This window comes from Schistocerca americana, chromosome 3, assembly GCF_021461395.2.
Source record: "Schistocerca americana isolate TAMUIC-IGC-003095 chromosome 3, iqSchAmer2.1, whole genome shotgun sequence".
NCBI classification, from domain to species: domain Eukaryota; kingdom Metazoa; phylum Arthropoda; class Insecta; order Orthoptera; family Acrididae; genus Schistocerca; species Schistocerca americana.
Window position 1 is genome coordinate 622,903,576 of NC_060121.1, and position 15,405 is coordinate 622,918,980.

At 43.4% G+C, this 15,405-nt stretch overlaps 1 pseudogene; it reads right to left on the bottom strand.

The window, feature by feature from the left end:
• Positions 1 to 315: 315 nt before the first annotated feature.
• On the bottom strand, positions 316 to 433 carry LOC124607982 (annotated as a pseudogene).
• Positions 434 to 15,405: the final 14,972 nt, after the last annotated feature.

Consider the following 15,405-nt stretch of genomic DNA (forward strand, 5'->3'; position numbering starts at 1 on the left):
ACATGTTCTTCGTACTACAGTCTCTTCTTCTTTTCTTCTTCTGTCTACAATGCAGTACCGTCCACTTTCTTGTCTCTCTTTCTCTATCCGTGCATCGTCGGGTTAAACTCCTCCCGAACAGGTCATGAATTCCCAATGGTACCTTCCGGCCGCCGCGTCATTCTCAGCCCATAGGCGTCACTGGATGCGGATATGGAGGGGCATGTGGTCAGCATACCGCTCTCCCGGCCGTATGACAATTTCCGAGACCGGAGCAGCTACTTCTCAATCAAGTTTCTCCTCAGTTTGCCTCACAAGGGATGAGTGCGCCCCGCTTGCCAACAGCTCTCGGCAGACCGGATAGTCACCCATCCAAGTACTGGCCCAGCCCGACAATGCTTAACTTCGGTGATCTGACGGGAACCAGTGTTACCACTGCGGCAAGGCCGTTGGCTTGCTTCGTCAGATTGCAGGCCTTCAAGTCTGTGTGGATAGTATCTAGCCAATGTTGCCTTGGTCTGTTGCTATAACTGTACACGGAAAATTAGCAAACTTTCGTTATTCATTATCTTTTCAGGTGTTTCTCTTTCACTATCCAGCAGTGTATTTATTCAATGTTGAAACATTTTCTGATAGTCTCTCCTGTATATTACGTTAATTTGCTTTGCGAATTGTCAATGCGAGTGGAAAATAAACATACCGGTTGATAGCGATAGTAAAGCACATTAGTCATTTACTGTCACTGTGAACCGACATGTTTAGTTTCCACTGGCACTGAGGACTCACAAAGCAAGTTAACTTTAAATACAGGAAGGGCTAAACAAATAATCGTCAACCCGGCAAAATCACAACACAGACACAGTGAACAGTTAAACAGTCGAAGCATTGTACATATCGACATTATCATATGCTACCTCATTATCTGCCATAGACCAAGTGTACAAATACTGTCGTATCAAAATGTACATTGTCAGCATCATAACAAATAAACATCCAATGCCACGTTACTTGATTAACCGCCATTGATTCAACCTGACCAACACAAAACCGTATTATATCTTAACTGTGGAGCGTACGTTCCCGTTTGCATGGTTGCATGCAATATTCTGGCAGTTACATTGGTTATTAATGTATCTACATCTACATCTACATCCATAACCATACTGCGCAAGCCACCTGGCGGTGTGTGGCGGAAGGTACCTTGAGTACCTCTATTGGTTCTCCCTTCTATTCCAGTCAAGTATTGTTCTTGGAAAGAAAGATTGTCGGTACGCCTCTGTGTGGGCTCTAATCTCTCTGATTTTATTCTCATGGTCTCTTCGCAAGATATACGTAGGAGAGGGCAAATATAGTCCTTGACTCCTCGGTGAAGGTGTGTCCTCGAAAATTCAACAAAAGCCCGTACCGAGCTGCTGACCGTCTCTCCTGCAGAGTCTTCCACTGGAGTTTATCTATCATCTCCGTAACGCTTTCTCAACTACTAAATGATCCTGTAACGAAGCGCGCTGCTCTCCGTTGGATCAACTCTATCTCTTCTATCAACCCTATCTGGTACGGATCCCACACTGCTGAGCAGTATTGAAGCAGTGGGCGAACAAGAGTACTGTAACCTACTTCCATTGTTTTCGGATTGCATTTCCTTAGGATTCTTCCAATGAATCTCAGTCTGGCATCTGCTTTACCGACGATCAACTTTATATGATCATTCCATTTTAAATCACTCCTAATGCGTACTCCCAGATAATTTATGGAATTAACTGCTTCCAGTTGCTGACCTGCTATTTTGTAGCTAAATGATAAAGGATCTATCTTTCTGTGTATTCGCAGCACATTACCCTTGTCTACATTGAGATTCAACTGCCATTCCCTGCACCATGCGTCAATTCGCTGCAGATCCTCCTGCATTTCAGTACAATTTTCCATTGTTACAACCTCTCGATACACCACAGCATCATCCGCAAAAAGCCTCAGTGAACTTCCGATGTCATCCACAAGGTCATTTATGTATATTGTGAATAGAAACGGTCCTATGACACTCCCCTGCGGCGCACCTGAAATCACTCTTACTTCGGAAGACTTCTCTCCATTGAGAATGACATGCTGCGTCCTGTTATCTAGGAACTCCTCAATCCAATCACACAATTGGTCTGATAGTCCATATGCTCTTACTTTTTTCATTAAACGACTGTGGGGAACTGTATCGAACGCCTTTCGGAAGTCAAGAAACACTGCATCTACCTGGAAACCCGTGTCTATGGCCCTCTGAGTCTCGTGGACGAATAGCGCGAGCCGGGTTTCACACGATCGTCTTTTTCGAAACCCATTCTGATTCCTAAAGAGCAGATTTCTAGTCTCAGGGAGAGTCATTATACTCGAACATAATACTTGTTCGAAAATTCTATAACTGATCGACGTTAGAGATATAGGTCTATAGTTCTGCACATCTGTTCGACTTCCCTTCTTGAAAAGGGGGATGACCTGTGCCCTTTTCCAATCTAAGCTCTTCTAGAGACCTACGGTACACCGCTGCAAGAAGGGGGCAAGTTCGTTCGCGTACTCTGTATCCAATGGAAGTGGTATCCCATCAGGTCAAGTGGCCTTTCGTCTTTTGAGCGATTTTCATTGTTTTTCTATCCGTCTGTGATTTATTTCGATATCTACCATTTTGTCATCCGTGCGACAATCTAGAGAAGCAACTACAGTGCAGTCTTCCTCTGTGAAACAGCTTTGGAAAAAGACATTTAGTATTTCATATTTGTAACGGCTTATCTCGCGCTTACATTAACTTGAACTTGCAATGTTAATCACTTAAATATGTTACCTAGGGACATTTATTCCCTAAATTTCATTATTCTACACCAATTATTATTTAGTATTGTGACATCTTTTTCCGGCAGTTTATCTCCTTTCATTCGTACCAATATTGAAATTAATTGATGTCGAATATGAGGAAAACGTTTGACTTCCTTCAGCTGAACTGAATGATCTGGATGTTGCAACGCAGTACTGCGACGATAAAGAAGTAGCAGTTCGAATGCTGTTGGCTACGTTGATGCTAGAGATGTTGTAGTTGATCTGGCAATTTCTTCAGTGGCTATATGATCAGCTCCACGTAAAAAAGTCGCATGGTACGTACATTTTTGTAGAAAAATGCAACTGTAGCACGTGTGGGAAAACGGAATGAAGTTGTGGGTTTGTGATATGAACTTTTCACATAGGAGTTTCAAAGATGGGAGTGATTAAATAGGTACACATTCGTCCTAGTGGACACCTTAGCTATAAATTTGTTAAAATAAAGGAGCATTTTTTATCTTAGCTGTATTTATGGTGACCTCATCTTCTTCACCCATAGTTTCAGCGTTTGAAGTAACTATCATACATTCCAGTTTATAAAAATGTCATGGCATTACCAGCACAAAACGGTAACATAAAATTATGAACGTAATTTGATTGAGGTTTTGTTGTCTATAACTATGTGCCAATCACATGATAGCGTCAGTTTATTCGAAACGTGTGCTACCTCTAGTAATGGTTTCCAGATTTAACTGTTCTAGATAAATTGTAAGAAATTCGCTGCAGTTCGCAGCATATCGCCGTCCACCACTTCACACAAGGCGTTAAAGTGCACACTGCAGCCTTAAGCATTCGTGGTTATCAAAATAAGGAATCAGTGCAACGACACAAACTCACTCAGCCCGAAACAGTCGACGCAAACAGGTGCACACAGTGTAGTGCAGTTTCGTCAAGTAAATCGTAGGAGAAATCTATAGGCATGGCTATGGAGACGTGGACCAGCTGGCGCTCACTCTCTGCTGTTATTGGTACGATTCAGTACTAGTTCCTCACTGAGTAGCACAGATTTCTGTCCACTGCATCATCGTTCTCACCACCGTCGTAGCTACATGCTCTGCACGAAACTACACATTGTGGTGTGACAAGCGTTTTTCCCAGAGACCGATCATTCCTGCCTCGTTCGATTTCAGTCACGTGCAGACATTTGGGTCTTATGCTTTGAAGAGTGTTACGGAAGCGCGCTACAACGCTCTCGTTTCATTCGACACCTACTTGCTGACTGATCTCGACCTTACACTGACCATCTCATTCACAAATAGGTAGGTGCTTCTGAGGCTACACTTACACCATCTGTTTGTAACGTAGAATTTTTATTACACTTCGTAATTGGTTTCACATGGAATATCATTTCCGGGAGTGACAATTTCAGAACGTCCAGTTAAGATAAAATTTAATTACCTGTGAAGACTTTATTGATAGAAATTCATTTAAAAGTAGCTTATTTAATATAAAATATACAGTTGAAAATTATTATGACTTTTTTATCGGGAAGATAAAAACAATAAATCTTAATGAAGATAAGAATTTGTGTCCTCATTACACTCATACTATGTGGCCATAAATTATATAGTTAAGTAAGAGGATGCATTTAATGAGACAGAAGCTGTAATAGAGACGATGAAGGCGCGAATCTGCGGCTTACGAACGGAGTTATAACGACCGGTATCCCCAGGCACCAGTGGTGTGAGAAACAGGTTTTAAATGAGAGGTGAACAAAAAAAAAAAAAAAAAAAACCATCACGGAGCAGCCGGAAATAATGACCATTAGAATATTAGACTAGACCGCACTAACCTCCCAAACTGCGATCCACTCTTTTCATAAATATACACCCCTAGTGCGTTACAGACTCTTTTAGTGTGCCCGGATGAAGTACAAGCCTCCCGAATTTCATATTTCACTGTATGTCGCCCCAGGTAAAACGTCAACGTACAGAATTAATTCTTGTGAGATGTTGTCTACATTCTAGCGCAATTATTAGTAAAAAATAGAAATTTACTTTTTCACTTTGAACAGCATAAGTAGTACAAAAACTACAGTAGCGATGAGTTTCTATCATGTCTGAAGCTACACCATATTGTTGAGGTATTTTAGAAATTCCGTTGACGTATCTATGACAAACACAATATTTTTGAGTCCAGAACACTAGAAAAAGTTTGAAAAGGTAAGTCGGATAAAAAGAATCTGACATTTTGTCCGTCATTGACTTATGAAACATGAAATTTTACTGGTACTAATTTAAATTTATTGAAAATATCTTTAGGAAGATATTTAACTAAAAAAAAGAATTTTAATATTCAGTATCACCAACACAATAAAAATGTTTTATCGTCTATTAGTGCGTAAGCAAACTTAAGTCACCTATTGTTAGTGACCCCACTGACACCGAAATGCAAGAAGACACACAAAAAGCCGAAATACTCAATCGGTATTCAGGAAATCCCAAAGTTGTTTTTCTGTAGTAGATTGTGTTATGATACCGCCTTGAAAACTTCCCACATATGCGCAAGTGGCAGACACCCAGCTAGCTAATCGTGATTTAAAAATAGCAAAACAATAGAAAGTCGTCTGAAACTGGCAATGTCCTGTAAGAATGAACACACATTATGCGAATCGACTTGCTCCTCTTGTAGAAACACTTTATCATACGTCGCTGGAAGAACTGAGGTACCACCGACAGGGGCGACTGCTACGGTCGCAGGTTCAAATCCTGCATCGGGCATGGATGTGTGTGATATCCTTACGTTAGTTAGGTTTAAGTAGTTCTAAGTTCTAGGGGACTGATGATCTCAGATGTTAAGTCCCATAGTGCTCAGAGCCATTTGAACCATTTGATGCTCGGTCCACAAAGCCGACTAGATTAGGGACTTCCTAGCTGATGAGTTCAGCGCTTCATTCTTGAAGAGACGATAGCGATGGATGTAAAAGTAATTTTGGAAATTCGTCGTGGATGTTACAGGTCAGACGCTGTTGACAGTGAATATAGTTTTGGAAACTACTTGATGCTGTTCGTGGTTTGTAATATTGTTTATAGGAATACTGAACAATATGAAATGAAATATAGAGGTCTACAAGGGATTCATCATTGGAGCAAAGAGGCAATGACGGCGATGTAATTTTTTCGTCGTAAACTATGTTTCATTGATTTAGTGATGGAATTACATGTGCTCCAAATACATTCGAATGTATAGAACGATAACTTTCGGGGCATTTATTATTTTTGATGTTTTATTGTTTTCCGTAATCAATGTAGCTACTAACTAATGAGAGGTATACAGGAAACTATAAATAGTTTTTTGTCGATATCTCAGTCGATATTTTAGTTCGAGAAGTACAGAAACAAATATTTTCAAAGGGTCATTAGATAGCTCGTCTGTACGAAAACCCTTTCCTTTAAGTAATATGCAGATCTTTTAATACATTATTAGCATTCTGAACTATGTGATACGCTGCCACAATGAGATTTTACTGGTAGTCTAGCACTGGTACGCTGGTGGACAATGAGGTGATAAGAACTAGTACCTCAAATGTTTTGCTGACATGAAGTATCCTAGTGCAATTTATATAGTGAGAGTGGACGAGTCACTATTCTCCATATTCAAAGCTACAATTTAATGTAGATTTTGCACCCAAGACATCGTTTGTGTGAGACGATAGGAAGTCATCAGCATGAGTAGGCTTTGATGGGAACGTGTTCATTGTCATTGCATGCACGATCTTTATGGTAACTCTCCTTCAAATACTATTATCTGGTGTTGAGAACAAGCTGGCAGTTTGGTCAATTAACAGTAAATCTTGCAGTGGACATTTGGTGCTTGGAACCCATGTGCAGCTAATAGGGAAAGGGACACCTCGAAACACTTACTGGGGACAGAATACTGGGTGAAAGCGCTCTAGGTTGCCTGACCAATGCGTTACAATGTCGTAAACGCCCTGTGTGTACAGGGATGGAGGCCATAAAAATTCGCGAGTTTCCATGTTCACCATGGACTGGAAACTATAAATGGAACCGTCAGGGCTGTCGTACCTTGGCCTGCAGAGTTTTTGGGAAGCCTCAGGTCTTCAAAACAGTCTTAGACGGAACACTACATGGCAGCTATGAAAAGACCTGTGTTGGGACACAAAAGAACTTTGTTGTTTAGCCGGGACTCCTGGTTAGACATGCAGTAACGTTAGCGCCATCCATGTAATTATCTCCATGATAAATTGTTGTTCGCTTTAGAGCTGAAAGGAAATTCAAAGATAACACGCTCCCTCAAGTGGCCATGGGAAGAAATAAGTCAGGAGCACAATGTCTTCTTCTCTCTGTGATGTAAATTGTGAGTCAGAGATTGGCTGCCTCTCTTTGAAAGAGAAGGATATTCTTAACCTTGATTAGGATTGGCCAACGAGTAGAGCAGACAATTAGAGGGAAGACATGGAGCTCGTGGAGTCTTATGTTAGGCACGAAACCCTTGAGGGGGCAGTAGTAGGACAGGGTTTGTAGATTTTATGGAGGTTTGATGGAAAGTGAGGAGAGGAGAAACTCCGTCATTCTATTCAGGGTCTAGTCTGGAGTGGATTTTCTGATTCAGAGTACGTTCTGGACAGGATTCTGGTCTTAACTTTCGTCATGAGCGGATTGCAGTTGCGACACTTGTTCTGGGAGCGACTTTGCAGTAGCCCTGGTCTTGCCTGGGACCCTGTGGTGAGGACGTAGCTGTACTGAGAGTTTAGACCTTAGTCATCCCAGACAACTCACTGTGCTGAGAGCAACCTTATTTGTGATAGAGATGCCGCCCTGAAATTTGATCACCTTGTGTGGACTGCTGCATTGGTCCATGGTAAGACTGGTGAACGGGAGTGTCACTCGCTGGAATGCGCTGATATTTCTTGGCTCCATTAGAGAGTAATTGCGATCTATCTAACAGACCACCAGCCACTTCTCTGCATATTTGGTGCCTCTGAAAGGCAATTACAGGCGCCAAACGTCACTGCGCTGCAGACGCTTGAACCATGACCATCACCTGAAACAACACCAGACATGGAGAAAAGGGTATTTTATTGCTGTTCCTGCTTGTTAGGGCAAACAAGATCACAATCTTGCCACTTGTTCTCAGCTGCATCAATGTAATGTAACTTAAATAAATACAGGGAAGTGTGTTGAGTGTTAGACAGTTTCAGATTGCGTTATCCATAGATTGAGCCAGAGTAATTAGTTCAATCAGACAAACCTTAATCTTTGTAAACCAGTTTGTAGCATATTTGTTTTATTTTTGTTAAGATGCATAAAATGTACTTTTGTGTAATTTTAATCAGTAATCGTAAGCCATCACATTTATAAAAGTTCAATTCCGTGTTGATACATTAATCACCTATCAACAGTTGACTAAGATAATGACAGAGCCACCATTCCATTAGTACTGTTTCAGCATTAAAATTTATTTAGATTCTGACAAATTTGATGACCTCTGATGCAGGCTATCAACAACAAACACAGTTTAAGGACAAAATCAATATAACAGACGTAGATGGTCACGTGGAATGTTTACTAGTTAAAGTGATTGCTGAAATGTCAGTAAATCAGAGTCGCCTGTCGCCATCCAAAACACATAACAAGTAAAGTGCAGTCTTGCATTTAGGTGACCATTGCCAGGATCCTAAACTGATGGCGTCTTCTGTAACTGTCAGACGCCATTTCCGTTACAATGCTTCGTCTTCTTATGTTGAAATTCAGTTGGTGCCCTGAGGTAAATTAGTTTCGCGTAACCATTGCTGGCGCTAAATTTTTCGATGAGTTGTAAATTTTGTGTGTGTTGTTGGTTTTTATTTTCATTCATTGGTCGTTGTGATTTCTGTGCCACTTGTTGATTGTTCATGACAGAGAACGGCATTGTGATAACGTGTGGGGTGGCAAATTAGCTGTAGCCTTCGCATATTTTCGTAAATTATGCTAGTTTTATTTGATAAGCGTCCTCAGGGATTTAAAATTAGTGGATCGGCTGTCAGTTTCAGAGGAGAATTGTGTGCCATTACGACGAGGAGCAATTGAAATCACCCCAGAGTGGAAACCTAAACGAACGCTCACTACAAGCAACGCACGTACACTCCAAAATAGTAAGAATATTCGAATCTCGACACAAATGTCAGATCGGCAGCAATGATCAGGGGAAACGTGCGGTGAATCCTCAGTCGAATGTAGTAGCTGACCTGTTGAACCCATTGCTAAATTACATTCATAGCAAACTAAGAAGTTGATCCACTGTTATCTAGCGTTATCCTAACGAATATGAAATACAGACTCAGAAAAGATGAGTGCAGTTTCAGAATGATGATGTGTGCTTTATTAGCAACTATGTACAATTCGAATTGAGAGAATGTTAAGGTTTTGAAAACAGTAAATTGTGTAACATTTGGTAAAGTAGTAATCCTGTTTTGGGCAGCGATAATTAATCAGAGGTAGGAATATTCAGTTTGCATACGTCTTATATCGACGGCGTATCTGCAAAATGTTATATCTGAAAGTGAAGTATTTCAGTGAGACAAACGCTATGGCTCTCAACAAGATGGGAGATTCCTATAAACAGAAAAGTAAGTCAATCAGTAATTGTGTATCAGCTTTTTGATATAACATTCTACTCTGAAGCGCCAAAGATATACGTATTCCAATATAGATATACGAAACATGCAGAATATGGCGCTGCGTTCGGAAACGCCTGTATAAGACAACACGTATCTGACGCAGTTGTTAGATCGGTTACCGCTGTTACAATGGTAGGATATCAAGATTAAGTGAGTCTGAACGTTGTGCAAAAATCGGTGCATGGGAGAGGTAGCGATGTAGTGCGTATTTTCCCGTACCACTATTTCACGAGTGTATCTTGAACATCAGGAATCCGGTAAAACATCACATCTCCGACATCGCTATGGCCGGAAAAACGTGCTGCGAGAACGGGACAAACGACGACTGAAGAGAATCGTTCAACGTGACAGAAGTGTATCCCTTCCGCAAATTGCTGCAAATTTGAATTCAGGGTCAGCAAGAAATGTCATCGTGCGAACCATTCAAAGAAACATCATCAATATGGGCTTTCGGAGCTGAAGGCCCACTCGTGTACCCTTTATGACCGTACGGCACAATGTTTTACGCCTCGCCTGGGCCCATCAACACCGAAATTGGACTGTTGATGACTGAAAACATGTGGCCTGCTCGGAAAAGCCTCGTTTCAGATTGTATCAAGCGGATGGACATGTGCGGGTATGGAGACAACCTCATGAATCCATGGACGCTGCATCTGAGCAGCGGACTATTCAAGCTCATGGACGGTCTGTAATGGTACGGGGCGTGTGCAGTTGGAGTAATATTGGATGCCTGTGATACGCTCAGATATGACTCTGACAGGTGACGTATGTAAGAATCCTGTCTGATCACCTGCATCCATTCATAGTCAATAAAATTCTTCTGTCCATTGTGCTTTTCGACGGACTTGGGAAATTGCAGCACGACAATGTGGCACGCTCCGCGCTCTGAATTGCTATAGAGCTGCTCCAGGAGCACCCTTCCAGCCATTAAACTCCACAGACACGGGCATTATTGAGCATATCTGTGATACCTTGCAAAGTGCTGCTCAGCAGAGATCTCCACCCCTCGTACTCTTACATACACTCCTGGAAATGGAAAAAAGAACACATTGACACCGGTGTGTCAGACCCACCATACTTGCTCCGGACACTGCGAGAGGGCTGTACAAGCAATGATCACACGCACGGCACAGCGGACACACCAGGAACCGCGGTGTTGGCCGTCGAATGGAGTTGCTGCGCAGCATTTGTGCACCGCCGCCGTCAGTGTCAGCCAGTTTGCCGTGGCATACGGAGCTCCATCGCAGTCTTTAACACTGGTAGCATGCCGCGACAGCGTAGACGTGAACCGTATGTGCAGTTGACGGACTTTGAGCGAGGGCGTATAGTGGGCATGCGGGAGGCCGGGTGGACGTACCGCCGAATTGCTCAACACGTGGGGCGTGAGGTCTCCACAGTACATCGATGTTGTCGCCAATGGTCGGCGGAAGGTGCACGTGCCCGTCGACCTGGGACCGGACCGCAGCGACGCACGGATGCACGCCAAGATCGTAGGATCCTACGCAGTGCCGTAGGGGACCGCACCGCCACTTACCAGCAAATTAGGGACACTGTTGCTCCTGGGGTATCGGCGAGGACCATTCGCAACCGTCTCCATGAAGCTGGGCTACAGTCCCGCACACCGTTAGGCCGTCTTCCGCTCACGCCCCAACATCGTGCAGCCCGCCTCCAGTGGTGTCGCGACAGGCGTGAATGGAGGGACGAATGGAGACGTGTCGTCTTCAGCGATGAGAGTCGCTTCTGCCTTGTTGCCAATGATGGTCGTATGCGTGTTTGGCGCCGTGCAGGTGAGCGCCACAATCAGGACTGCATACGACCGAGGCACACAGGGCCAACACCCGGCATCATGGTGTGGGGAGCGATCTCCTACAATGGCCGTACACCACTGGTGATCGTCGAGGGGACACTGAATAGTGCACGGTACATCCAAACCGTCATCGAACCCACCGTTCTACCATTCCTAGACCGGCAAGGGAACTTGCTGTTCCAACAGGACAATGCACGTCCGCATGTATCCCGTGCCACCCAACGTGCTCTAGAAGGTGTAAGTCAACTACCCTGGCCAGCAAGATCTCCGGATCTGTCCCCCATTGAGCATGTTTGGGACTGGATGAAGCGTCGTCTCACGCGGTCTGCACGTCCAGCACGAACGCTGGTCCAACTGAGGCGCCAGGTGGAAATGGCATGGCAAGCCATTCCACAGGACTACATCCAGCATCTCTACGATCGTCTCCATGGGAGAATAGCAGCCTGCATTGCTGCGAAAGGTGGATATACACTGTACTAGTGCCGACATTGTGCATGCTCTGTTGCCTGTGTCTATGTGCCTGTGGTTCTGTCAGTGTGATCATGTGATGTATCTGACCCCAGGAATGTGTCAATAAAGTTTCCCCTTCCTGGGACAATGAATTCACGGTGTTCGTATTTCAATTTCCAGGAGTGTATTTATGGTCAGTACTGCAGGATTCATGGTGTGGGTTCCCTTCAGCACTACTTCAGACATTATTCGAGTCCATGCGACGTCGTGTTGCCCCTACACGATGTTAGACAGTTGTACCGGTTCCTTTGGCTCTTGAGTGTAGTAGTTAGGATAGAATCATTTTGTACATAGATCTTCAACGAATTACACAACGCCAGCCGGTGTGGCCGTGCGGATCTAGGTGCTTCAATCTTGAACCGCGTGACCGCTACGGTCGCAGGTTCGAATCCTCCCTCGGGCATGGATGTGTGTGATATCCTTAGGTTAGTTAGGTTTAAGTAGTTCTAAGTTCTATGGGGCTGATGACCACAGAAGTTAAGTCCCATAGTGCTCTGAGCCATTTGAACCATTTTTGAACTACACAATTCTAGGTGATGCTGTGTAGCGCAGTCCGCATTATTCATTTATTGAACCTGTGATATTAATGTATTGGTTCAAATGGCTCTGAGCACTATGGGACTCAACTGCTGTGGTCATAAGTCCCCTAGAACTTAGAACTACTTAAACCTAACTAACCTAAGGACAGCACACAACACCCAGCCATCACGAGGCAGAGAAAATCCCTGACCCCGCCGGGAATCGAACCCGGGAACCCGGGCGTATTAATGTATTCCTGGTTGTCATTCTTTAGCTTATGATATGACTCCTTGAGTAACGTTGTCAAATAAATAGCGTGGTTGCTACACTATCATATCACTGCGTTGATTAGCAGCTTGTAACCGGAGTCAGGATTGTACAGAAATTCGTCATAAGTGAGAACTCTTCTTATTAACTGAAACCTTTCTGTGTTATTGCAATCTCTGCAAGTACTGAAGTGAGTTCAGGGTCCAACCTGCATTTACTTTTGTGACAACGGCCATTATGTCTTCGGACTGCACTGTTGTTGTCGACGATAATGCTTGAAAGAGTCTAACAATATTAGTCAAGAGACGACGGCTTTATGAACAACAAATTCAGCTGTGTAGTTCTCGTAGTAGAGCTTTCCCTAACATCACTATGGCCAGGCAGAGCATGTCTGTGCGTTTTTCGCGGTATCTTACGCACTGTCCAAGAGGCGAGTGTACATTGCTCTCCGGTGTTTAGCCCGATGACGACATTGCACCCATGCCATTGCGCATGTTTTCCGCTATTTTGGTGTTTGTTGTGAGCAGTATTAGCTGTTCACACACTTGGTGCGTGGAGACGCAAAATTTGCTGGAATTATAGGCCATCGCTAATCTTGCGATTAATATTTTCCCGATGTCTTTGTGTTTTGCTGCCGCCTAGAGAGTGTCATAGGCAAGACACACTATGAAGAATGAGCACCTACAGTTCGATTCACGGTGGTGTGGCGTACCTCATCTTCAGGAAAAGGAGGACAGTAAGAAGGGGACCGTTGGTGAGGATGAGGATCAACCTGCATCAGAAACCTAATTTTCCCTGCTTGTATTTTATTACAGTAGCGATCCAAGAAGAGTAAATTGCAGGAGGGTGTGTTTAGTGCCATGATCTATTTGTGTGTCCTTATAAACGTGTCTCACCATGGATCCTTGTGGAGACAGCTATACGATGGTGATGGTCATCGTGATTTTTGGTTTGTTGGGCGCTCAACTGTGCGGTCATAAGTCCCAATTTTTTCCACGGTCCAATCTAGCCACAGCCACGAATGATGATGATGATGAAATGATGAGAACAACACAAACACCCAGTCCCCGGGCAGAGAAAATCCCCAATCCGGACGGGAATCGAACCCGGGACCCCGTGGTCCAGAGGCTGCAACGCTAGCCACTAGACCTCGAGCTGTGGACACAGCGGTATGATGAATCGTGTTTCAGGAATCAATGTAATCCAGTATACTTTCTTGTGAAACTGTTTTACTTTCAGGTAACCTATCGCAGATAATTTGTCAAGCAATTATGTTAACGTAATGAGAACGATTTTCAGAGGTCTTCAAGGTAGAAGAAACTATATTACACTGCCCTACGAAATAAAGACAATACATAAAATATGTTACTTATTTGATTAGATTTTGAGAATGAGTATGTTTCTTAAGTTAAAATTATTGTCCGTTTATGTATCAAGGATGACTGAAACTTTGTGTATGATTAGCAGGGGGCAATCACTGAGGCAGAGAACCGTGCTAAATTCACGGAACTCTGATATGATTAGGGATATCTGTCGTCTCTGACCACAGAAATTGTATGTGTGAATAAAAAGTACTGCTGCAAAACTTTTTAATCACTTAGTAACTGTATATGTAAAGGCTGGGGTGTAGCAACGACCGTTCGGTCTATATGAGTCATACTACACTCAGAAATTTCCACCTATACTCAGCATTGTTCACCTAAGCATCTTGCAGGTTTGTAGCTATGTGTAAGTGAGTGACCCCTGAAGTGAATGGATCAAGTTAGGAAGTTTTTTTTCTTATGTGTAGACTTTGTGGCCAAAGTCGCCCCCAACACTTGTATCGTAATTATGAGATCGTGATAGTATTTGATGATTTCCTCTGTTCTATGTTATACTATGACTTTTGAAGTGAGGCACAACATATGCAGAAATCACCCATCGTGGGGGACAGTGACAGAGGATGAGTCACTCTCTCACTATTATCCATATTCAGTACTACAATTTTATGTTGATTTTACACACAAGATATCGTTCTTGTGAGACGTCAGGAAGTTATTAGCATGAGCTAACATTGATGGGAACGTGTTCATTGGCAGTTCATGCAGTATCTTTATGGTGGCTCTCCTCCAGACAGTATTTTTCTGGAGTTAAGAATGAGCAAGCAGTCTTGTCTTTTAACAGTAAATCTTGCAATGGGTATTTGGGGCTTGAACGCCATGAGCAGCTATTGGGGAAAGGAACATCCCGAAGCACAGAACGCTTCTCCCAAAAATTTCTCTCACCAGCGTGTAAACCATGCGTTCGGTCGAAGAGGCGAGACAAACGGCCTACTGGAATCTATCTGTTAGGTTCCTCTTGCCACAGCACGGTCAGGGGCGCGAGAGAAATCGAGGTTGCCTGGCCTGCACATTACAACAGTGTCGTAAACGACCTTTGTGAACAGGGATGGCGGCAAAAAAATTTCACGAGTTTCCATGTTCACTGTGGACCAGACACTATTGAGGGAGCCATCACCTGTTATCGTCTGTCGGCCTGCCGATCTTTTCTGGGAAACCAAAGGCCTTCAAAACTATTTTAGGAGGAATGCTACATTTATGGTGTATCTGAAATTATCTGAGTCTCGACACAAAAGTATGTCTCTTAGTTTTTCCAGAACCCCTGGCTGGACATGCAGTAACGTTCATGTCATTCACATAATGATCCTCATGATAAATGTATTGTCTTACAGCTGTACAGATACTCAAAAATAACATCCAGCCTACAGTGCCCATGGGAAAGAACAAGTCAGGAGCACAACGTCTCCTCCCTTTGTGCAGGAATTTGTGAGTCAGGAATTGGCTGCTTCTCCTGAAAAGCGAAGAATGTTGTT